The following is a 25,501-nucleotide window of genomic DNA, read 5'->3' on the forward strand; positions in this document are numbered from 1 at the left end:
CCATGGCCCCTTGGTGAGCCCACTCCCCCTCGCGACCACTTTCTCTGGTGAAAGGCAGTGCATGCATGGCACTGTGGCGTCATTCTAAACAGTCCTGAAGGCTCTATTCCCCTACAGCTTTTCAGGCTATGTCACTGAATTCAGGGCAAAAAAACCCCAAGAAGTCAGGATTCCTAACCCTAGAAAAGCACTCTGACGGTGAGAGTACAAGGAGATTTGATGTCTGGGGGCAAAAGGAGAAGGATTCTCTTAAAATGGATGGGGTTCTGGCTTTGGGATTGGGAGGAAGTGTGAGTGCATCTGCTAGCAAAGAGCTCCACACTGATCCCTGCCACGGCCTCCCTCCCTTCTGTTAAGAGAGACTCTCCTTGACAAGAACACTACAGAACTCAGACTTCAGAATAGTATTTGTTTGAATCATTTTTCTGCTTGGGGCTAAAAATAGAAATTCAAAAAGCAGGAGTGGTTAGTTGGACGGGATTTCAAAGCTGCATTCAGCAGGCTACATTTCCTCTTGGATTAAAAATATGTATGTGTGTGTGATTGTTTGGGGGAGTCATCCTGATGAAAAAGGAAGGGTAAATTGCAAAGAGATACACCACCAAGTTGCAAAGTGAAATGTTATTCTTTTAGATTAGGGTTAATTTTGAAACAGTCCACCATGCCAGTAGGCACACCCTACAGAGGGTCAGGACAAGGGGAGGAGGCAGCATGGCCCCCATGTCTGCCACCGGCACAGCAGAGGGGCCAGGGGTCCACCGCTTTGCCTGCCTCAGCCTCCAAATGGCTGTGGGTACCTGCCTCGCCTGGGAAATCTTCCTTGCTTTGTTGTTGTTGCTGCTAGTACTGTGGTAAAAATAGACATAAAATTTACCACTCAAACCATTTTAAAGTACACGGTTCAGTGGCACTTAGTACATTCACAGTGTTGTGCAACCATCACCACAATGCAGTTGGAGAACATTTTCATCATTCCAAAAGGAAACCCTGTGCCCAGTAAGCAGTCACTCCTCATTTCTCCCTGCTGCCCCCCTGCCCTTGGCAACCACTCATCTGCTTTCTGTCTCTATGGATTTACCACTTCTGGACATTTTATATCAATGGAACCATGCAGTATGTGGCCTTTTGTGTCTGGCTTTTTTTCATTTCGCACAATGTTTTCAAGGTGTGGTAGTATGCATCTTTCTTGTGTTTTGATGAACTTGAGTTACTTTCTGGCACAGTAACAAGAGGTCTGGCATAGGAGCCTTGCAGACCTGGGTGGGAATCCTGGCCCTGCCTTTGAGCTTCAGTTTCTTGAGCTACACAATGAGAATGTCCTGAGATGGATATCTCAGGAGTCCTTGAGAAGGTTCATTTGCTAACATTGAACTATTATTTATTTGCTAATTCAATAAATATGAGTTGAGCAATCACTGTGTACCAAGCCAAGGCTTCAGGGCTACATTGGTGAACACCACTGGGCAAGTTCTTGGTCCTCATGGAACTTGGTTCTAGTGGGAGAAATACACAATAAACACACAAACAGATAAATAAGAAGACTGGGTGTGGTGTAATTGGGTATAAGGAAGGGACTGCTTTCACAGCTTGGTGAGTAAAGGTTTTCCACCCAAGGAGCTGATATTTGAGCCAATATCTGGGGAACGGACAGAGCCAGCCTTGTTAAGAGCTAAGGGAAGACTGTTACAGGCAAAAGAACAGCAAGACCAAAAATCCTGGGGTAGGAAAGGCTTTGGCACAATTGTGGAATGGAAAGGAGGCCAATGTGGTTGAAAATGGGTGATGATGGGTGGGAGGTGTGACATGAGTTTGGAAAGGTAAGCAGGAGCCAAACTGTGCAGTGCTGTGCAGACTGCATTCCAAGAGTGATAGAAGCCATGGAGGGTTTTAGCTAAAAGAGTGACATGTTGTAACTTATAATCAGAAGAGCACTCTGGCAGCTGCATGGAGAATGAAGCAGGTATAGAGGCTGGAGGACTAGTGGAAGGAGGCTCTTGTACTAGTTCATACATAGAAAAAGGTGGCTAGGGTGGGCTAGGAGAGTTATAAAGAAGTGAGAAGTTTTGGGATGGCCTGGAGAGGAGGCAAGTGTGAAGATTATGTTAAATAAATAAAAGTAAACAGGATAAATGAAATCAAATGAGAAAATTCATGCAAAATGCCTAACAGAGCTTAAGACAGAGCTAATAGTTAACTCACATCCCATTCCCCACCCCACCTACACACCCCCATGCACACACTCACAAACCTTTGAGGCTCTTTGAGGAAGCCTATTTTGGGTTCCCTCTTCATTGGAACTTCTCCAGCATCAGGGATGAGTGGGAACTACAGAAAGAGGGACATGGGTATATCTCTGATTTTCGTGGGATAAAGAGAGAATAAATCTACCGCTCTCTAGTCACCGGGAATGGTTGGCCTCTTAGAGCAGCCTTGGCCTTCAGCAGGTGATGGAGAAGTGGAGTTCTGTGGGATGAAGCCATTGGCCATGTTCTAAGAGAAGAGGGAATAGCCAGTAAGGAAGGTGTTCTCTCCCCTTCTGGCTGCCAGAGGCTGCCTGAAGGGAATTTTCTTCCTCTGCTCTTTTGACACATTAGTGCTTCCCCATTTCACACTCTGTTGTGGTCTGTGGTTTGACATTCTGAGCAGAACCACTCATCTTTGTGTCCTCTACCCCTGGCACAAAGTGGGCACTTAATTAATATCCAAATATTCAGTAAGTAGGTAATGGACCACACTATCGCTGCCTGGTTTAGAGCCGAGAGCTTCTGGGGTTGCAGAGGAATCAGTGAGGTTTTCTCTTTTGTAAAAATGTGGGCAATAATAGCATACGCTCAGAGGATTGTGAAGATTAAGTGTGATAATGTGTGTAATTCACATAGCACAGTGCCTGACACATAACGAGCCTCGATGGAAGTTTGCGATCATTCCTGTTATGAGGGGTCTGCTTTCTGTGGCTTCTTCTTTCAGAGTTGTTGTACATAAGTGGCCTGCAGAGACTCCTTTTGGAGCCCTGGATTAAGAGGGGTATGTGGGCCAATGTCCAAGAAAGAAGGGTGCTGGTGCAGGAAACTGAATAAGCTCTCCCAGTTCTCACTGTCACTGGGGACTTGAAAGTGGAATTAATAAAGTGCCTTAAGTTTACCGCCAGTTCCTTTACAGCCTGATTTCCTGCATATTGGGTACTAGATGAGACATAAGGGATTGCAAATGCAAATGGAAAGTGGGATATCGTTAGCTGGGGCCAATATAAATATGTTTGTGGAGGAGGACAGAACAAAGGCCAAAAGGCTTGATGTTGACAGAAACCATGTTATTGTTTAATATATGACTTCATCCTAGTAAAAACGATAGTTCCCCCGGGCCTGCCAGGGAATGGGAGAGATGTGTTATCTGTACCTACACATGCCAGCAACCTGGGGAGGGGGCAGCCTGCATGTGACCCTGACCCAGCCCCCACCCCAGTACCCTCCTGGTGTGTCTGAGGCAGGGGCTTAGCAAATGGTGTCCACCTTGGAGTCAGAAATCTGGATCCCAGCTCTTCCTGGCATCAGCTGCAGCAGAGGCCTTAGCTGGGAGCCTCAGCTCTCCCTAATGCACCCTCAGAAAACAACTAAACCCCCCCTAGAGTAGTTGTGATGAATAAACAAGATAAATAGGATACACAAGGTTTTAAAGAAATGCTCAATTAAAGAGAACCTTTGGGATTTGCACTAACCTTGCCTGCTTGTGCTTGACCTCTCCCACCAACCCCACAAGGATTGCAATTCATGGCTCCACCTCCCCCCTCCCACAGCCCTCCCACCCCACCCACACCACCACTTTGGTTCCCGTACCTTCTCTTTGTAAATCTGTTTTATTTCATTAGGCCCTTTGCAAGGTGTTGCTTGGCTAAGAGAGTGGAAAAGCCAGGGAAACCTTTAAGAATATATTGTCTGCTTGGGCTTCTTATTCTTGCCCAACCCATCAGAAGCTCCCAGCTACTCCTCTGCCTGCCCTTTCAATTCCACATGCCCCTTTATTTTACCCATTACCTCCATCAGAGATGGAAGCATGAGTCTTTGATGGTACAGAGGGAGCCTCCACAAGCACCCAGTGGAAATTCCTAGTCAGTGGGTTGAAGCATTTCTTCAATTTTAAGAGCACTGGGACCCAAGAACTGGACCTGAGGGAGGCTTCCCAGTCTGCCACCTTCCATTTCCTTCCCCGGAAAGTTTCCACTGGAAATTCCCCAGCTTTGGTCTGAGTGCTTGGCTCTGTAATCTTGGAGACATTCAGCATACACCCCACAATTAAGACTTTGCAATTCCACGCAGTGTTTCTTAAGAGAAAGTTAGATGCAATTAGATCATTTGAAGATGGATTAGCCTGCCGTCTGCACAATATTAAGAAAAATCACGTTGGCAATTGACAGGGCCTCTTTGAAGAGCTCTGAAGGAAAGCCACTAATGAGCTCTACACTGGGTTGCCCCCCTGTTCCCGAAGGGTTAACACAATTTGTGGGAAAGGAAAAAAATCCCCTGTGGTATTAAAATGCTGTGTCAGAGATTTGTAAGCTCTCCTTTGTAGCTCTGCCCCCAGGCCTGGCTCACTTCAGTTGAGATCAGGTTAATAAGAGCTCTGTTGCCGCCTGGCAGTTACAGTTTGATGCCTGACCAGTGAAGTACAGTTATTGGTAGGAGTAGTAAATAAATGCTGAGGAATCTGATTCAACAAGTTAAGGGACATCTGTCGTTCTTGCCTGTCCAGTGTCCATTCATCCTTCTTTTGATAAGAGCAGCTTGATTTGGGAAAAACTACCTCATGTCCACACTCAGTGTGGGTGGGGCTGGCCCAATCACCACTTTAGGGTGACCATGTGACCAACCCAGCTCCACTGGTGTATTTGAGAATCCAGCCATGACCCAAGCCACTGGACTTGTCAATTACATGAGCCTATAAACTCCTATTCCACCTACCCCCAACCCCTGCTTTTTTTTGTTGTTTTTCGTTTCTGCCAGGTAGAGTTAGGTGTTCTGTCATTTGCAACTAGGAATCCTTATTAATTCAAATATTGGAGGAACTTGTGCTATACTAGGCACTCTGAAGAGGTTAGAAAAGAAACCTATATAAAATTGTCTTGCTCTGAGGAAGTAACAATGCCAGAGTATCAAGTCTTAGAGACATGAACTATTTAAAAGATTAAACAACATGCTGTGCATTAAGTGACATAGAGAATATGTTCTGTGGGAAGTCAAGAGAGGGAGAAATTGATGTGGGTGGGTGGGCTTCCTGGTAGAGGCTGGGCTTAAACTGGGTCCTACAGGGTAGAGAGGATTAGGTGAAACTGAGGGAATGCAGCGCTCTCGCTCTTCGGGAGGCACTGGGGGAGCCCAGGGAAAAGGAAGATCCTGTGTGGATAAGAAGAGGAAAGTGGATTTTGACATCTATATAATCAGGGCAGATACCAAAGGACTTGGAATCCCAAAGGGAAAAGTTTGAACTTACCTGGAGAGTTCACTAGTGTGAGCTTACGTACAGGCAAGGGAAATCCACACCAGATTGTGCCGCCATATATGTTTTCCCTGTGTTGGAGAGAGACCGGTACAGGGAAGGGGAAAGGCCGCTGAACTTGGCTGTACCAGTTTTTAACTGAGTGACCACGGATGAGCATGTAATCTCTCTGAATCTCCATCTGCAAAATTTGAATCTGCAAAATGGAGGTAAGCGCTACAGATTCAGGGGGTTTGTGAGGAGCGCTCAGGCAGCACCTGGCACAAGTCACTAATAGTAGATAATATCTATGGAGTGCTTACTAGTGTTCCCCAGGCACTGTGCTAAGCACCTGACATGCCTTATCTCACCTAATCGTCCAAATAGCCAGGGCCCCCAAAATCTGCTGAATCTGATTTGGGTAACATCTTCATTCCTGTGCTTCATGAAACAGTAAGTCTTATCAGACAGAGCTCAAATTCACTGTCCAATGAGATCTGAATATATTATCTGAGCATTTTTAAAGTTTACAAATTCTAATTCCTTAATACACACCTTAAAATGTGTTAAATTTAATATAATCCCGCTACAGAACATTTGGAGAATAGATTAAAAGAACAGAATGCAAACATAACTCTGCTACCTACAGCATAACCATGATTTCCTAATACAGAGGTTAACATCTGCTTCGAGTCCTGCCAGTTAGCCACAGTGTGATCTTAGTTAGGTAAGTTACTTTAACTTCTCTCAACCTCAGTTGTCTCATCCATCCTCGTGGGGTAGAAGCCTCCTCACAGAGTTTTGTTGTTGTTGTTGTTTTTGGTTGTTTTGTTTTGTTTGAGATAAATGAGATTAAATGAGATAATCCATGCTTTATAGAGTACCTGGCACATCATACACACTCAAATATTATCAATGGCCATCCATCATCTTCCCTATAATTCCCTATTTTCCATATGATTGCAGTAACTATATAAATATGATTGCATCCATCTTCTGTTTCCACTTAATAATGTACTTTAGATATTTTCCATATAGCAACATAATCTATCTCTCATTACTAATGTCTATGTTCTCCTGACTGAAATCACTATCATTTATCAACTTGTTCCCCCCTTTTCTAAACATTTATAAATAATGCTGCAGTTCACACCTTTATACATATGGTTCTTTGTAAGAGTTTGAGTCTCCAGATACTGTCTCCTTGAGCTCAGGTTGTGATTCTGCACACAGGTTTTCAGAAAGTGACACCCAAGTTAGTGAAGACCTTTGACAAATTGTGGATCATGCTGGTTTGATAGACTGCTATCAGAAGATAGGATTGCTGTGATTTTTCCAACCAGTGAATTCCTTCCGGTGTGATACTCTGTGACTCACCTTTCAGGTGGTTTTATTGTGGGTCTGTCAGCTCAGTCTCCCTGCCCTTCTTGCTGACAGAGCAAGAGGAATCCTTTTAGCTGGAAGTTATTCCCTCTTCTTTCTGAATCTTGTTTCTTGGAGTAGGACGGACTCCACAGAACAATTTCGGGCTGTCTTTCTGTTGCAAATCAAAGCCTCAAGCCCTTGTTTGGATCCCAGAGTACTTTGAAATTGGACCTGCCCTGCATACACCTGGAGTCACCAGTAAGCCCAGCCCCCAAATCTCCCACACAAAACTAAGGGCAAAGGTGAGCTTTTCATTTCTTCCCCTGGTCCTAAAGTTCCTTTGAAATCTTTATGATCTGTACCTTCAGGGATCATGCAAACAGCTTGAGGAAATCCTTAAATTGTGTTTTCTCCAGATAAGCATTCAGGTCAAAGGAAAGACCTTTGCATGCCTTCCCGATGAACAGAATCTTGCCTAAGTTTAGAAAAAGCCACCAAGGACAAAAATGGCATTCAGCATTTATTCAGTACACTGAGAAATAGTTTTCAAAGGATAAACAGCAAAGCCTAGTACCGTAGAGCAGTGACCCATTCTGGAAGTCTCAGATCCCATGGATACTTGGAGTGAGTAATAGAAGTCCATGAACTATTTATGAAATTTCAAAAGCCCTAGTGGTAACTGTATGTTACTATTATTTTTTAAAAACAGCACAGGACAACTAGAGCCACAAACTTATTTGTCTTGAATTAGCTTAAGTGAACATTTGCATTCTCATGCTAATTGAAGGCTCTGACTGACAGTATTTTGACAAAGTCGTATGTAAAGTTTGGTTAACTATTTTTATATTTATTGTTTTAATAACAACCAGGGAGAAAATTACTCTTTTACCTAATTAGCTGTTACTTAATTGAGGTCATTTGAAAAGCTGTGTGGCCTTGGACGAGCTTGTTAACCACTAATATGGTCATTGATAAGGTGTGTGGTCCTGAACTAGTTGCATCAACTGCCTGAGCCCCATTCAGTTTCCTTGTTTATTAAAAAGAAATGATATACTCTTCATATAGGTTTGCTATAAGGAATAAAAGACAACATGCAAAGCACACAATACAGAGGCAAAGTACCTGGCACCCAGTTAAGGTCCAGTGCATAAATATTTTCCCATTAAGCATGGGTCTCTGAGGGCAGAGCGATGTAAAATTTAAAAAGGATTCTCTGGTGGTGAAAATGTTGGAGCACCAGCTCCTTGGATCTGACTAGTATTGGTTACTAACACTATCATCAGAAGGAAACATTCACTAAACTCATCTCCATTTTGTAGCTACCAGGCAACATTCTTTTGAGCTCTTCCACACCTGGCATAACATACCTTTTCCTCCCGTACCTCCATAGCTGACATTACTCCAGTTCCTGAAGGCGGAGGTGGAGCCGAGCACTGTGTCTGAGGAGGGAAAAACTGACAGACAAGTCCTCTGATCCTTGCCCAAGGGCCTGCTTTGTGAGTGGTGGACTCAATGCTGCTTTTGTTCCACCTTCAGTGGCTGGCCCACAGTTGAACTCAGAGGGGTTGGCTGTTCAGGGCAACCTTGGCCCCCTAAGGACAGGCAGCACCAACCAGAGCCAAGAGTTCACTCAGCTCTCAAGATCTGGCATGGGAGTTCTCCCCACTGGGAAACCTGTCTCAGGGAACATTGAGTCCCCCTTTGGCATTCTAATTCATTCCAAATTTCATGGAGGTATGTTGGAGGCTTGAAATGTGATATCACTGTTGAAAAGGGCAGAACCATCAGCATAGAACCAGTATACCCTTGCTAATTATAAGGTATCATAATTGCCTTGTACTCATGCAAGTGAATTGTCCTTCATTCATTCATCAGGTGTTGAGTTCCTACTAAGTATTATGCTTCATGTTAGGGACATTTAGATGAAAAAATGGCATCCCTGTCCTTAGAATCTGGTAGACTGGTGGAAAAATTATCACCTGCTTAGACACATACAGCATAATCTGCACTGACAGCGCAAAGCCTGCTTTGAATATTCTTTCTCTCTCTCTCTCTCTCTCTCTCTCTCTCTCTCTCTCTCTCTCTGTCCCTCCCCTACTCATGCTTTCTTTCTCTCTCTCAAAAATAAATAAACATTTAAAAGAATTAATAGGCACCTAGAGAAAAGGAAATAGAGCCTGAATAAGGAGCTAATAATCGTAACAGTTATAATTTATCAAGCATTTATTCTCTGCCATTCACTGTGCTAAGCACTTGGCATAGATCACCTCATTTAATTCTTAAAATACAACTATAAACATGGTATTCTGATGGTCTGATTATCTTCCTGCCTCTCTAGGGAAGGCCAGGCAAAGGACATGGCATCTGAGGGTCTTAAAAAAAGAATAGGGGTTTGCCAACTGCACAAGGTGAATAGATCATTCCAGGAAGAGAAAACAAAATGGTCTGTTGGGAGGCCTGCAGATTACCTGGTATGTGTTGTGCAAAGGGAGTAGAGAGAGGGTATGCCAAGTGAGGATACTGATTGCATTGGAGTGAGAAATAAATGAGATAAGCCTTCACATATGGATGACTCTTAGCAGAGCTAAGATGTGGAGGAAGGAGACTCAGTACTGTAGTGCTGTGGGTAGAAAGAGGGATGACCATGAAGGTTGGCTGCCTTTTTGAAATGGAAAGCTGGCACATACAGGTAGTCTTGAGAAGGGGCAATGAGAGGAAAAACTAAAAACAGAGAACAGAAAGAATAACTGATGGAGACAGGTCTTCACCCTCCCCAGACTGGAAGAAAGATAAAAAGAGATCTAAAGACATACGTTCATAAGAATAGATGTTGCAAGGATAGGGGACCCACATAGGAAGAGGCAGAAAGAAAAAATGAGATCTTGAGAGTTGTACCCACCTGATGTCCATTCTGTCTGTGACATCAAAGACAAGTCTTCTGGGGGCACCTGGGTGGCTCAGTCAGTTAAACGTCTGACTTCAGCTCAGGTCATGATCTCATGGTTTGTGGGTTCAAGCCCCGCATCGGGCTTTATGCTGACAGCCCGGAGCCTAGAGCCTGCTTCGGATTCCATGTCCCCCTCTCTATTTGTCCCTCCCCTGCTTGTTCTCAAAAATAAATAAATGTTAAAAAAAAATTAAAAGACAAAAAGAAAGACAAGTCTTCTGAGGAGACTGAGAGGTGAAGGAATATTTTAGGGCCTTGACAAAAGGGGTGAAGGTCTGGAATCACTGTTGAGGGCAATTGTGAGGTGCTGATCATGTCCCTTTGGATCCTGAGGAGAGAGTGTTCAAAAGAGGGACAAGAGAGTAAAAGTGAGGGCGTGTGAGAAACAGGGCATGTGGGAATGGTTGATAGGAGTGGAGAAGATATGATGAAGAGAAGACTTGCCAGGTGACTTCAGGGTCTACCATTGGAATTCTCAATCAGGGAGTGGACTTATTCCGTCCAATAAGTCGTCATTACTGGGAGGCAGATTCTAGCCCCCAACATAAAAACATACAAGTGGTGCTACCCAACAAAGGGATAATCTGCCTTGTGAAGGGTTTCAATCATCTGTCAAGGATGTCATGCAGGCAGTTTAGTAAGCTGAATCAGATGGCTTCTTAGATCCTTTTAACACTGAGATTTTATGGTTGCATAATGCGGCGAGTATCAAAGTGGGGGGAAGCTGGTTTCAGCATTCTTGCTGGTTGTCTTGCTTTCTGAGCATGAGAATCTTGATTATAATGTTCAGTAGGGTTTGTGCAGTTAGAGAACTATAGAAACAATCTTTGAATTTTTGTTAATTGCAGGAGGAGTTTTGTGAAGATTGGTAGAAGCCATGCTTTAGTTTGGGGACTTTATATATGATATTATCTAGTTAGCATGCATAATGTGTCTTAAAGCCTATGTTCACTATAGAAAAGGCTTCTTTCTCTTTTTATGCCCATTCCATTTCATTACAGATCTGAAGAAGGCCTTTAGCTGGGGTGACTAGGGAAGACCTTTGGTTCTTATCTACTTTGGAGTCCTTCTCTCACAAGACATTTAGTTCATCTTCCATGTCAAATCACCTTCCTTTCATTTGCTGCCTGTGTTGGGAATAGCTGCTTTCTTCTTTGGAATCTATTCGTCTGTCTCAGTGTTCTCCACCAGGAGTGATTCTGGCCTTCAGGGGCATTTGACAGTGTCCAGAGACATTTTTGATTGTCATGACTAGAGGGGGGCTGTTAGCATCTGGTGGGTAGAGGGCAGGGCTTCTGCTTACCCACTACAATGCTCAGGACAGCCCCCACAACAAAGAATTTTCCAGCTCAAAATGTCAATGGTGCAGGGGTTGAGAAATCCTGGTCTACAAGTCTTTCTCCTAAATCAGCTGCTATCAATACATTCTGTAAAAACCTTGATGTCTACTTCAGTTTTCCAACTTGAGAGTTGTAGCAAGGCTGAGTGCCTGCCAGTATTAACTACATGCCACACCCATCCTTTCCTTCATGCCATAGCAATAAGAAGGAAGAGTCACAGCATCAGATATCTCCCCACTGCAGCAGCTCTAGGCCAAGGGTACAGATGGAGGACAAGTTGCAAATACAACTATGTGGTGCCATTTGTTTGATTTTGAGTAGGAGCTCATGGCATCTTTGAAAGACTGGGTATTAGAGATCAACCATGAAGGCCCCCTGCAGTCTTTTCAAGCCAGTGCAAAATCAAGACAGTGGTACTAATGCTAATGTGACTTCAGCACAAATGCACACTGAGAAAATAGTACCTGACTAGGTTATACCTAATCTTCTGATGCTCTGAGAGATCCCACGCAACTCATGCTATATATCCTTGCATCTCTGAATCCCAAATCAGGCTGAGGTTTCCAGAAAATTAGATTAGAAATTACCCCTTCGTAGTTTCCAGATCTTCTACCCCCTGAAGAATCCTATGACAGCATCCCTTCATGACCCACTATGGGTAGCCTGCCACAATAAAAATAACCCAGAGCTGAGATTTTTCTTTTCATCCCTTATATTTTACAGACGTAGTAGCCTCAGGAAAATCATTCAAATTCCTATAACCTAGGTTTTCTCATCTCTAAAATGAGGATATCTACCTTCCCATTTCTGGAAATCCATTCTGAGAAAATACTCCTAAAAAAATTCAGACAAAATTTTATGTACCAAGTTATTTATTGCTTCATTATTTAACATTAGATATCATTATAAAACATTAATTATGACATATCCACAGAATAACATGTGTCCCATGAAAAAATAATTTTCATAGAGTTTTATTGACTAAGAAAATGTTTGTTCTCTAATATCAAGAATAAGAAACAAGATACGGGGCACCTGGGTGGCTCAGTCGGTTAAGCGGCCGACTTCGGCTCAGGTCATGATCTCGCCGTCCGTGAGTTCGAGCCCCGTGTCGGGCTCTGTGCTGACTGCTCAGAGCCTGGAGCCTGTTTCAGATTCTGTGTCTCCCTGTCTCTCTGACCCTCCCCCGTTCATGCTCTGTCTCTCTCTGTCTCAAAAATAAATAAATGTAAAAAAAAAATTTATTAAAAAAAAAAAGAAACAAGATACAACACACGCACATGCACGCACACACACGCACACAAATACACACACCTATATCCATATAATAGTATCTCAACTATATAAAATACGTGTAGAAAAAAGTCTGGGAGGAAACCAAAGTATTAACAGAAGTTTGTACTTAGTTTTGTGTTAGTACATACATAATATTTTATTTATTTTTTAAAGATGTCTATTTATTTTGAGAGAAGAGAACATGTGTGCACATGAGCTGGGGAGTGACACAGAGAGAGAGAGACAGAGAGGCAGGGAGGGAGAATCCCAAAATCGACATGGGGCTCAATCTCACAAACCATGAGTTCACTACCCAAGACAAAATCAGAAGTTGGACACTTAACCAACTGAGCCACCCAGGTGCCCCCATGTGTAACATTTTAAATAAAATAATTTAACACTAGAATATACAATACATTTTCCCCCTTTAAACAAGCATACAACACTAAAGTTTGAGAAATAATTGATTTAGAGCTCTGAACAGAATGGAGCTGGAGATGAGAATTGTGGAGTCATAGGTATTTCAGTAGAGGTCACTTAATGGATAAGATCATCTAGGATGAGCCTGTAGCATGAGAAGAAACAAGAGTCAAGGACTAAATCCTGGGAAACCACTACATGTACAGAATGAGCAAGGAAACTGAGCCAGATAAGAGACTAAGCTTATGACAGCAACCAGTATGAGATAATAATTTCGATGGATTAAAACCGTGGCATTGAGGGATTAATAAAACTGAAAATTCAGAATTTAATAATCATACATCGGATGTAAGAGATAAGGGTATTAGAAAAGCCAAAGATTACTTGAAGATATCAAGCTTGGAAGATGGAAGAATGCTGATATCAAAGGCAAAGATGGGATAATTTGAAAGGAAAGCATAGATGGTAGGCACGGAGGAGTCTTGTATGGATTGTGTTTGTGATTTCCCTTTAAGAGAGCTTCTAGCTGCAGCACCTTGGGAATCTGCCACAGCACACAAGCTGGCATCACACTTCCCAGGCAGCTCACAATCAACCAGTGATTAAGCTCAGAAGGAGTAATAGAGCCAAGCTTTTCTGTCCTATGTTACCTGAGGCTCCCCTCTCGGCTAGCCCAAACTCTCAAAGCGGCACTGGGGTCTGATGCTTCTCCTTCCCAAACCTCCTTCCCGCCCCTTCTCTTACCTAAGATGCCAGGCTGGCATCACAGTCTGAAACCTCTCCCTACCTGCTTCAGCCTTTCCCCCTTTTCATCCAGCAGCATTACCCAACAATAAATCTCTTGTACTTTTAATTCCTATCATAGCATTTGCTCCCTGAGGACTAGAACTGATATAGGTGGTGGTGGTGGCATATCCACATGGAATTATGTGGGAGGGAAAATTATATGGGTCTTGAAGATAATCAGGATTGAGGGATAACTGAATAACAAGGGCCTCCCCAACAGTATAATCCAAAGGAAGAATGGAGGACCAAGGTTTGAGCCTTCTGTGACACTCATAATTGAGAGAGGTACAGATGAAAGAGAACTCAGTATAGGAAGGGAGATATTATTGAAAAATAGAAGCAAAACCAGGAAAATACAAAATCAAAGAAACCATGAAGGGAACCAGGAAGGAGGGAAATTGGGATAACGAGAAGTAAGTGTGTGTGTGTGTGTGTGTGTGTCTTTAGGAACAACTGACCGCTTCTGGAAGAGGTCTTTGAAGATGCTAAAGAGAAAAAACAACCACTGTGGGGATTAAAATCCTGGAGACAGTGGGAAGAAAAAGCTAATAAGCCCAGGTAGAGGTGTTAGGTTTCTATAGGAAGGGAGGAATCTCTTCTCTGGAACTTGGAGGGAAGAAAGAGAACATGGCTGGAATGACAGAGATGGATGAGAATAATGGGTGGAGATGAAGAATTGCATACTTGATATGCCTTACATTTATGACAATGACAAGGACAAGCTCTGAGATGAAAGGAACGAGTTGGGAAAAATGTTTAAAGAGAAGGGAGAAGGTCAGGAATCACTGGTGTTCACACAATGTTGTCCCTTAAGAAATGTAATGGGGTGAAGGAAATTCTTGCCTTAAATGCATGAAGTTGGTTCTCTATAAAAGCACTGGTCTAAAGGACTGTGACTCTAATTGGCAAGAAAGGACAGATGAATACTGACATTTCTCTTACAGTAGGAGTTTTCCCAGCTGAGACATAACCTGAGTGTTCAGAGATATGGACTGGCATACAGTCTACTATTATAATCATCAATACTCAGAAATAGAGCTAGTACATAGCTAGTTCCCCATTTTCTTTGTTAGGGTGCACTGTACTTTATCATAACAATGGATGATACAGATGATAAGAATGAGCGTCACCATGCTCTATGGTAGAGCTGGTATCATCAGAGAAAAAAAAGTTGGTGTTCTTGAGCAAAAGGTCTGCATTACCAAAATTTGGATTTGCACAGTGTTTAGGCTTTATAGCTCTATCTTGTCCCCGCACCTGCAGTTCTTATAGCCATAAAGGAAAACTTTATTATTGACATTCCTACAGGAAAAAAAAAATTCCTGTTACTAAGTATGAAAGCACCTAGCTCCCAAGTGTTTTTCCTATTAGAATAATTATTTCAATAACGGAGAACTATTATTTCAATAACTGAGAATAATTGTTCAATAATAATGTCTGCAAACTGGTGGTATCTTAGGAACATGACTGTACATTTAGACCAGAGTACAGTGTAGTAGAAATCACTGAAAGGCAGGATCCATGGCAACTATCATTGGTATTGGCCACACGTGGCTCTAGGAATCAGTTCACAGAATGGCCCTTCCACAGGTCTTCTGAAGAGAAAACCATCAGGAAGCAAAGAAATGAGCCGGGCATGTCAATTTCTCCAGTGTGGACAGTTGATATGTGTGTAAGTGTGACTTATGCTTGCTAATCACCCCCAAAGTTCTGCAACTGGAGAAAGTGCTTTATTCTTCTGACTTTGAAGCACAACTTGGAGACACCTTGATAAGGTCTAGTGATAGGCCAGCTCTTGCCTCATACTGGGCTATGCAGGTGCTGCCTGTTGGCTTCCAAGCCTGTTTTATTCCAAGGCTGGCAAAGTTTGCAGGAGTGTCATGTGAAGAGATTTATGATACTTTCTGATTCCACCCAGCTCCAAATCACTATATGAATAATCTTTCTCATAGCATACTAGTAATTCTATGAGCAGTCTTAGCCAAAATCAACGGAATGAGCAAGCTCGAGGAAATAATTTTTTTCCTTTTTAAGAAATCATTTTGCTGACGTTTTACAAACCTCATAAAAATTAAGGGTTCGTTTGAATTTGGGAGAAAGACTCATTTTATCAAAACTCATTTGCCAAAAATATTTAAATGAGCACATGCTCGATGTAAAAGTGCCAAAAAAATAGTATCAATTATACATTCTCAACCTTCCAGACTCTCCAGAGCCCTTAAAATGCAGCGTTTTTCTACAGGTGTTAATGGGATCCTGCAAAGAGGAAGGCGATTTCAGGTAGGGTTGTGACAGAGTGGCTTGTGGGGTGGGTGCTGTGGAACCCTCAGAGGACTCCTGACCACAAACCCCTTCAGAGCCAACAATGGCACTCGTTGTTATAAGCAAGTGTCAGTCACGAAAGCGCTGCCCTTACAGAGTGGAGCCCGGGTTTCCATATTCCCAACATGGCCAGAGGTTTCATTCCTCGAGAATGTGTTTATTCAGCCTAGTAAAAACATTAAAAAGGGGAATAAATCTCTGCCGACCCCAAAATGCTTTTCGCCACAGCTGTAAACCATAAAACATTTAGAAAGGTAAGCAGGACTAAAGATAATATGGTTCCCCCAAGCAGCATGGACCTGGAGGTGGCCCTTGCAAAGATGGCTGCAGCACACAGAGCTTCCCTGCAAAATCATTAAGAGAGGGACAGGTTCTAGAAGGTGTTAAATTATTAGTAATAGCTTTTTTTTTTTTTTTAAGGGGGGGGTGGGGTAGGCAGTAATAAAAACCATGTGCTCAGCAGCCTGCTTGGCCATATAAAATAGAGAGGCCTGTGACTTTAAGTGTTGTAAAAGGGGTTAATTGTCGATTTCTGAATGTGGCAAGTTTATTGATCTTGTTAACAGCAATGGAGCATGTGCCGTTGGTTACCATGGCGGGAAAGAAAAACAGCTTTCTATCCTGTTATTCCATGGACACCCTTACTGGTCTTGGAGCCCAGGTTAAGGAACATATGGGCAAATGCAGCACTAAAATGGCTTCTTTCCACTTGTCCAAATTTGTAGCCATCCTTGAGGTTCTAGTTCCTTATTACAGCTACATTTTACTACATTATACTTACCTTTCACACAAAATATATTATTTATTTGTATGACAACCCCACACAGTGGGTAGGAATTATATAGCCATTTTACAGATAAGACAACTGAAGTTCTGAGGGGTGAAGAAAGTTATCTGGTGTTACAGAGCTATTAAGCAAGGATCCAAACCTAGGTCTTCTATTCCAAGTCTAGTGCTTTTCCACTAGTTATTCACACAGTTTGTTCATCTATTAATTCCATAGGAATTTATTGACCACCCACTGAGAGCCAGGCACTGGTCTATGTGCTGGAGATAGAGCAATGGATGAAAGTGACAACATCTCTGCCATTTCAGGGTCTGTGTCTTAGAGGGCATTACCCTAGCTTTTACCTACTCTCTCTTCTAAACTATTTTCACATGCATGCACTGCATCTGCAATTTGGTATTTTATTTTCCTCTTGGGTATTGTCCTGTTGTTATTTCACGCATATGTTTTCCCTTTGGCTCCCCGGACTAGACAATGATCCACATGAAGGCAGGGCTACTTTCTAATGCTTCTCTTTTTTACACTCCATCCAGCACAACCTATTAGGTAAAATGCACCAGGCTTTTTCTCTGCTGCAGAAACTCCTTATTATTCTAATGTTAACATCATTTAGGGCTTTATTTAGAGCTTGACTCTTGCAACTTTAATTATTAAGCTCTATGCTAAATGTTATACTTACATTGTCTCAATAATGCTGAAACAACCCAAACAGAAGTCCCATTTTACGGTTGAGGAAGATGTGGCTTATGGCAGTTAAGAAACTTGCTCAGGTTCTCACAGTCAATAAGAAACAGAGCTTGGATTCAGACATGGTCTGACTCAAAAATCCCATTTCTTTCCACCAGGTACTTGGGACTGAGAAGTGAGGGAATCTTTGCTCCAGTGAAACACATAGAGAATATCAAAAATCCCAGTTATATGCAGGATAAATAGGGTGAATTTAACAACTTCGGTCTCTTTAAGTCTACTAGACATTCTACCAATGATTCATCCAATCATTTAGAACTTCATTGCAAACATCATTGTGTATCTTGGCTCCCTGCCCCACCCTCCATTTTGTGATCCTTTCAGGTTTTTTTTTTTAATGCTTTTTTTTTTTCTTTTGAGAGAGAGAGAGAGAGAGACAGAGCACGAGTCAGGGAGGGGCAGAGAGAGAGGGAGACACAGAATCTGAATCAGGTTCCAGGCTCTGAGCTGTCAGCACAGAGCCCAACACGGGCTCGAACTCATGAACTGTGAGATCATGACCTGAGCCAAAGTCGGATGCTTAACCAACTGAGCCAACCAGGTGCCCCTTGTGATCCTTTTATAATGGCATCTGTCTTAGTTCAGGTGCTATAACATAGTTTACAGAGTGGGTGACTTAGACCACAGAAATTTATTTCTTACAGTCTGGAGGCTGAAAGTCCAAGATCAGGGTCAGGCTCTTGGTGAGGGCCCTCTTCCTGGCTATGCCTTCACATGGCCTTTTTGGTATGTGCGTACAAAGAGGGATATCTCTTGTCTCCTCCTCTTTGTATAAGGGCTCTAATCGGGTCATGAGGACCCTACCTAATGATCTAATCTAACCTTAATTGCCTACCAAAAACACCACCTTTTAATACCATCCCACTGGAGATTAGGGTTGCAACATAGGAATTTGGGGTGGATCCAAACATGCAGTACATAACAGTGTGGTGGTTTGGGTTTTTTTCAATAAAGCAAGTTACAAAGGAATCCCTATGTTCTTAGAAAAATGATAAATTGGAGATTGGCTGAAGTCAGGAGGCAGATGGTAGGTTCACACCTGCTTGTGATAACTGGCTTATTAAAAACATTAGTATTAGTGCAATGGATTGGTCTAACCACCATACACAGTACATTAGCAGTTGGCATCCATTCTGAGAAAAGATGGTGGGCCAGGGCCAGAGAATGGGTCAACTGTTGAAAACAGAACCCAGCTGGAGCCACAGGGGTCCTGAAAACTAGGTAGAGACTGAGCCCTTCTTTCCAGTTTTGATGGCATAGTTTCCACTTTAAGTAATGTAGTCTAATCTTCATTTACATTCTTCAATCTACACAGAAATGTATTTATTATTGTCCTGTGATAAGTTGTAATGGTGATGTAAAGCAGCACTCAGTTTCAGAGTCTGGACATAAAGACACAAAAATGTAGTGAGGAGAGTCCTGCAGCATGACAGAGTTTATTAGAACGAAAAAAGGGAAGGGAAGAGCAGGAAAGAAAAGGGAGGGAGAGGGAGAAAAAGAGAGGGGGGGGAGAAAAGAAGGAAGGAAAGAAAAAGGAAGGAAGAAGGATGGAGGGAAGGAAGGAAGGAAGGAAGGGAGGGAGGGAGGGAGGGAGGAAGGGAGCCTAATCCTTTTGGAACCTTTATCAATCAATGTGTCAACAAGCAACTGATAGTTTCTGATTGTGAAGAATTGGATAACAAATGAGTTATGTTTGTAATGAGATTTTGTTTGGTTTCTGCAAGTGGATAATGACTCAACTGGTGAGTCAAGTTAAAGAGTGGCAGGGTCTCCTGTGAACGCTTGTGATTATTGAAGGGAAGGCTACTGCTTTCATTGGGACTTGCTTGGAAGAGGGATACCTTGCCAATCTGTGTTTTTGCCAGTTGTGGTTTTGAGATAACATGATTTAAAATTTGTATGCCAAACTTAAATCCACAATTTTTTTTCATATAAGCACAAGTCAATTCTGTCTTCTTAATCAAAAGAACGTGCCAGCAATTATTGCTTCCCGATATTATTGAGCATGAAGCAATGTAAGGAATAATCCAGAAAGGAGTGATATATTAGTATTATACTTTCTCATAAAAGGATCACAGGCACATATTGTTTTGTATGTCCAGAGCACCTTTTCTTCCTTTGGAGGAGATATTTCTCTTTTTGCCAACTATAATGATTCTTATGGGAGTGCCAGGTAGAGTCCTTCACACTCAGACCACAGAGACCAGTCTAAGGATGAGTAGTGACACAAGTCAAGCCAGCCCTAAGCCTTCCACAAAAATTTTCTAATACAGAGCTGACAAAAGAGCTCTCTTGTGTTTCTAGATATGTAATTGCAGTATAAATCCAGAACTGCCTATGGCCATAAAACCAAAAAGCTGAGATGAGAGAAAGGTAAGATGATCTGATTCTTTGGATCCAGTCTTCCCTAAGCTAACTCCACCCCCGCTTTTCCCAGGCATTGGCTAGTGAGCCAATAAATACTCCTTTATTTCCTAAGCTAGGTCAAGTTGGGATTCTGTCATTTGCAACCAAGCGTCCTGAGCGATACAAATGATCAGAAGACCAGGCCCCCAAAAATGTGATCCTTAGTTATCTGATAATTAGGAAAAGCATTCAAGCAAGGTTTACATTAAAGAAGATAAGGAGAGGGGCACCTAGGTGGCTCAGTCAGTTGAGCTTCCCACTTCAGCTTAGGTCATGATCTCACTGCTTGTGGGTTTAAGCCCTGTGTCGGGCTCTGTGCTGACAGCTCAGAGCCTGGAGCCTGCTTCAGATTCTATGTCTCCCTGTTTATCTCCCCCTCCCCCCCTCTCAAAAATAAACATTAAAAAAATTTAATTTAAAGAAAATAAGGAGAATGTGTATGCAGAAGACAGTATATTTCAAGACATTAAGGGCTAGTTTGAAATCTGAAAAGAAATACAGACTACAGAATACAAATCTTGTGGGAAAACCAATCTCTACAATGTTTTCTGCAGAAGTGAAAGAACAGGGCTTAAAAGTGATAAATCTACTTTGTTCTGAGCACAGGTTTTCAAGAACATGTTTCACTATGTTTTGGAATATATTTTCATTGTGACTAAAGATTATCATTGGTATTTTTCAGGAAGATTACTCCAAAAGTGATTAAAATGATGTTACTAAAGATTATGGTACATTTAATCTTTGGTACACTTACTTTATTTCCCCAGTTAGTAGTTACCATCTTAGCTAGCCTTGATAATACTAGCCAAATAAATAAACCAGTAGGTTAGGAAGTGTCAGTATGGACAGGCTCTATTGAGTGTCATTAACTAGAGAATAAACAGGCTGGAATGTACACATCAAACCCATTTTTCATCTTCTTTGAAAGTGTCAACAATATCTGGGGGACATTTCTATGTCTCTATCTATACTTTCCATAAATGAGGAAAGAATATGTGAAAATCTGGCCACAACTTATAATTTTTGAAGGCAGGAAAATATTTGATATTCCCAGTGGAACAAGGGAAACATAACAAGTCTTCTACACTTTAAAAAAATGCCTGTTGTGTTCTCAGTGTCCAGATCAATTGCATTTATTCTAAGTTGAGGGACGTCTCATAACTCATTCAAGGAACACCCACAGTGGGTCATGACAGGCCTTGGGGAAAAACGTAATCATGTTCATAAGTGTCTATTAAAAAGCAGAGGATCTCAGAAGTCACATTTGGATGAACTTTAGTTGATTCATTGAAACATCAATTATGTCAGATATCCCATGAACCCTAAGCTGCCTCAGTAAAAACTCTCTGATGCTCTGTTTAGTCAGTACATAAGTACCTCTGATTGTTGTTGAATGTACATAGAGCAACAATTAACAATGAACAAATAAACAAGTCGGGATATGATATCAGCAGAGTGCAAGGAAATGACCCAAAAGCTCAATGTTCTAGAATTAAGTGTTTTCCAAGAGGAAATCAGTTTCTACCCCATGTGGCCATTGTTACAGACTGGAATCTGGATTTTGTTTGCACTTGATTACACAGAGGAAGAAGAAAAAATGTGTTGTTCTGGTGAGAAGCAAATGCTGAGTAGTTTTCCTCAGTGAAAAAATCAATGTGAAGTCTTCCTCCCAGGCCTAAAAAAAGAGTGAGGAAGTAGGGGAAGGGATGCTATTTAGCATCAATATCATTAAAATTCCCTCTTTTCTCTGGTGGACATCCTTCTTCTGGTTTTACAGCTTAGAGAGCTCAGCTCTATCCAAGGGCTCTAACATTACTTTTCACACTTATATGGACCTATTGTAAAAATGGCTGTTTGTATTAATTGAAGTAATCTTCAAAGTAGTCCTAATAGTTTCATACATTTGTCACCATCCCCGTTTGAGACTCAGAAAAATTAAATACGTTGCCATAGATCCTGTAGATGGTTAGAGGCAGCTAGGATTTGAATACCAGTCTGTCTGGGTCTAAAGCCAACATCTTAACCATTAAATCCATTGCAGCATGCATTTCATTTCCACATATGCAAATCTGCTACTTCTGACCCATGAATGCTTTTTTTTTTTTTAAGCTATTGAGGATAAGCTTCCTCCATACCCCAGGCAGTTATGCTATAGCCTAGTGGTGTAAGTGTGTGAAAGGTCTGTATACTCTAGTGTAACACAGATTGGGCTCAGCCACAGAACAAAACCAGTGACATTTTTCTTTCACATTTATCTTAACACACCTAATCAGCTGACCAGAGACCATAATACTAAGATTGTAGACTACAGAGTAGGATTATACTATACTACAGTTATAACTATAAACTCCTTTTCATTTATTAAAACCCATCATATTAGTAATCACATTTTATTGGTTGAGGTCACTGCTGTGGAGAAGAAGGAAATGGCACACTTTGGTCCTCTTATATCCTGGATCCCAAAGATCATTCTCTCAGCCTACTGGTTGTCAGTCTGTGTTTTTGTATTCCAGGACACATTTTCTACTCTGGGCCAGTAGGATCATGGAAATATTCCCAGGTACCTCCTTTCCACACAAAATGCCTACGTGGTTTTCTTCCTTCTGACCCCCAACCACTGACCACCATAATATTCTCTCCTCTCCTCCTCTCCCTTTCCCTGCCCTTGTCTCCCTCTCTCTCTCTCTCTTTTCCTCATTCTATTCCCAGAATAATATTTAGCATCAAGGAGGCCTTTTATCCTGGAGTCATTCACGCCCATATCCTAGCAGCAAGTGGTGTCTCTGAACAGAATCTACTAGTTGGAGGGAAGAGTCAGGGGATAGATGCAGCCTTGAGCCATTTAGTTCCTTCAAGACTCATCAAAGTCGTTGAATTTTATAAACAAATAATAATTTTGATCTGTTTTTCTCCCCATTCACGTTACTGATTCATACAGTTTTGAGTACATTTCTATGGAGGATGGGGTATTTGGCCATGCTTTTAATGTTGAAATTTAACTCTCTCTTCCCTCCCTTTCATCCTTCCTCCCTCCATCCCTCCCTCTCTTCCTCAATTGCAGATATCCTTTAGACAAGCAAAGAAAAACAAACAAACTTCATTGAGACTTTGAACAGTTCATATCCGATTGGGTGACTCACCACAGGTGAACTGAAGGTGGTGTCAAATGTCTTCTCAGAAGGACTCCATGTTACCTAATGACAAGAGCATGGGGCTGGACATCAGGAGCCCTGGCTTTAGCCCGAGGCTTCCCTTTCATATTTCAGAACTCTGAGCAAATCACTTGGCCTCTTTGTACCTAGTTTTGTCATCTGTAAATAGGGAAATATGGATTAGTGAGTGACTTTCAAAGTGTTGATAGGAGCCCTCAAATACTCATGGAGGTGCCTCAGGGTCCGTCCCAAAAGAGATGTTGTGGTAGAGAAGAAGAGGCCGTATAGAACAGGCAAAGCTAATCTCCCCATCCCTACTTCAACCCGGGTAAGTGTTCTTGTTCAACGATTTTTAACTCTATCACACTTTTGAGCTCCTGCTAGAAAATCTGTTCCAAAAGAGGTGCAAAACTACTGGACTAGGTTATCTTCAAGGTGCTTTTGGCATGTCTGATTTTAATATATAAACTATCTGTCTATGACATTCATTTACAGAAAGAATGGAGACTTTCCTTTTCTCATGTGCTTATTGCTCTAAGAATAAATTTCTCATCAAAAGAATGATCTCCTCTTCGTCCTGATTCCTACCTGGCTCAATATAGGACAAAATGCACAAGCTAGATCCGTTATCCCCTTGTGGGTATCTTCCATTTAAACACGTCTATCAATGATGGGCTTAAGAAAGGCATAATATGTTTTCACAGTTGCCACACAGGGCCAACTGTTTTGGTAAGGATGACCACGTAGGACAGCTTTGTGCTCTTGAGCAGTCCTCTGTTAGGTGAGAAGTCATAAGCCATAATCAAAGCAAAGGCCAGGTTGTTCATCCACTGTGAAAGAGACATTTCTATAGTTCTGCCAACATTTCCTATATTATATTAATAATATGTTTTGAGAAGATGTTGTTTGGCTTGTTTTCTGGACAAGTTGGATGAGTGTCTCTCTCTGTTTTGGCCACAGACCTTCATAGGGTTTGTTTTTCCTTCTGTCCCAAACATATGACTTAATGGGTTGCTGAAAATGTCCAGGCTGCTTCTGGCTCTGGAGGTAGCTTGGCTCCAACAATGGAGGGCATTTAGCCGACTCTCATGTTTTAGAGCAGGAAAGACTTGAGAGGGCGTGTCATCTGGTGTTTTTCAAGATGTTTTTTAATTTTTTAAACAGCATACTTTTTCCCCCTAAAACAAATCTGATGCAAAACCTCAGTATAAAATAGACCAAAGAAGAAGGGGAAGTAGGAGAATTTTACCAAACGGCACTTCCCTTGCTGTTCGCCCTCACACACAGTCAGCAACATCTAAACACCTTTAAGTCCTAGAAGTGATTATAACTACACTGCATAGTCCTGTCATGAACCCTTCTTTTTTTTTAGTCAGGAAAGTGAGACCCCATGAGTTTTAGTGACTTGCCGAAGACCCCAGAGCTAGCGATGTGTCAGTACCAGATTGCAAGGTTTCTGTTTCTAGTAATATCCCCCCTCCTACCTACGCTCCATACCCATCCCTGCCTCTAATTTACTGTGCCACCTCACCTTTTAGCCCTGGGAAAGAGCAGAAGGAAAAATTATATACCAGGCAGTGTGATTGATACTTTATATCTGTCTTTAATTCTCAGAGCAACTTCACGAGGAGAGCAATATTAATATCACTTTATAGATGGAGAACATAGACAAAGAAAGGTTAAGTAACTTGTCCAATGAAACTCACCCAGAACTGGCTGATCTTGATTGAAAGTTAGTTTTATATGTGGTGCCTGGGTCTCAGTCGGTTAAGCCTATGATTTCGGTTCAGGTCATGATCTCACAGTTTGTGAGTTTGAGCCCTGCATCAGGCTCTGTGCTGACAGCTCAGAGCCTGGAGCCTGCTTTGGATTCTGTGTCTCCCTCTTGCTCTGCCCCTCCCCCACTCATGCTCTGTCTCTCTCTCTCTCTTTCAAAAATAAATAAACATTAAAAAATTTTAAAAAAGAAAGGAAGCTAGTTTTATCTGATTTCAAAACCTGTTCTACTATACCACAGGATAAAGAATGCAAACTAATGTTGCTCATGAATAAAGCCCTGTCTTAATATGACAAGCTCGGGTATAAAGCCTGACTCGTATTTCATGAGATACTTTGTAGCTCTTGTTAAATAATTACTATAGAGTAACCGTCTCCAAAGTTTCTGTGTCTATTGTGAACATTTTGGAGGGTGTGTTCCCAAACCTCAACCAATAACACCCCTTCTTTAGGAACCATTGCCTGTCACTTCTGCACTTCATGCCACCCAGAAACTGGGGCTTCCAGAGCCATGGTTTTAATGTCTGATTCATCAGGTCTTGAGTGGGCCAAGGTAGGAATGAGGACCAAGAAAGAAACGACATGTAAAATCAAGAGGCTTACTCACCATATGCGTTGAACAGTGAAAAGAGAACCAGATAGAAATGGAAGGCCATCCTGTGATGGCATCCATCTTGGTTCTATTTCTCCCCTTCAGTTCAGTGAGACA

At 42.0% G+C, this 25,501-nt stretch overlaps 1 protein-coding gene across 1 annotated transcript in view; it reads left to right on the forward strand.

The window, feature by feature from the left end:
* ROR1 (receptor tyrosine kinase like orphan receptor 1) overlaps positions 1–25,501 on the forward strand; it is a 400,895-nt gene that overhangs the window by 291,035 nt on the left and 84,359 nt on the right. The gene's annotated exons all lie outside the window — the stretch shown is intronic.

The sequence above is a fragment of the Herpailurus yagouaroundi genome, unplaced genomic scaffold (genome assembly GCF_014898765.1).
Source record: "Herpailurus yagouaroundi ecotype Mexico unplaced genomic scaffold, PumYag 77, whole genome shotgun sequence".
NCBI classification, from domain to species: domain Eukaryota; kingdom Metazoa; phylum Chordata; class Mammalia; order Carnivora; family Felidae; genus Herpailurus; species Herpailurus yagouaroundi.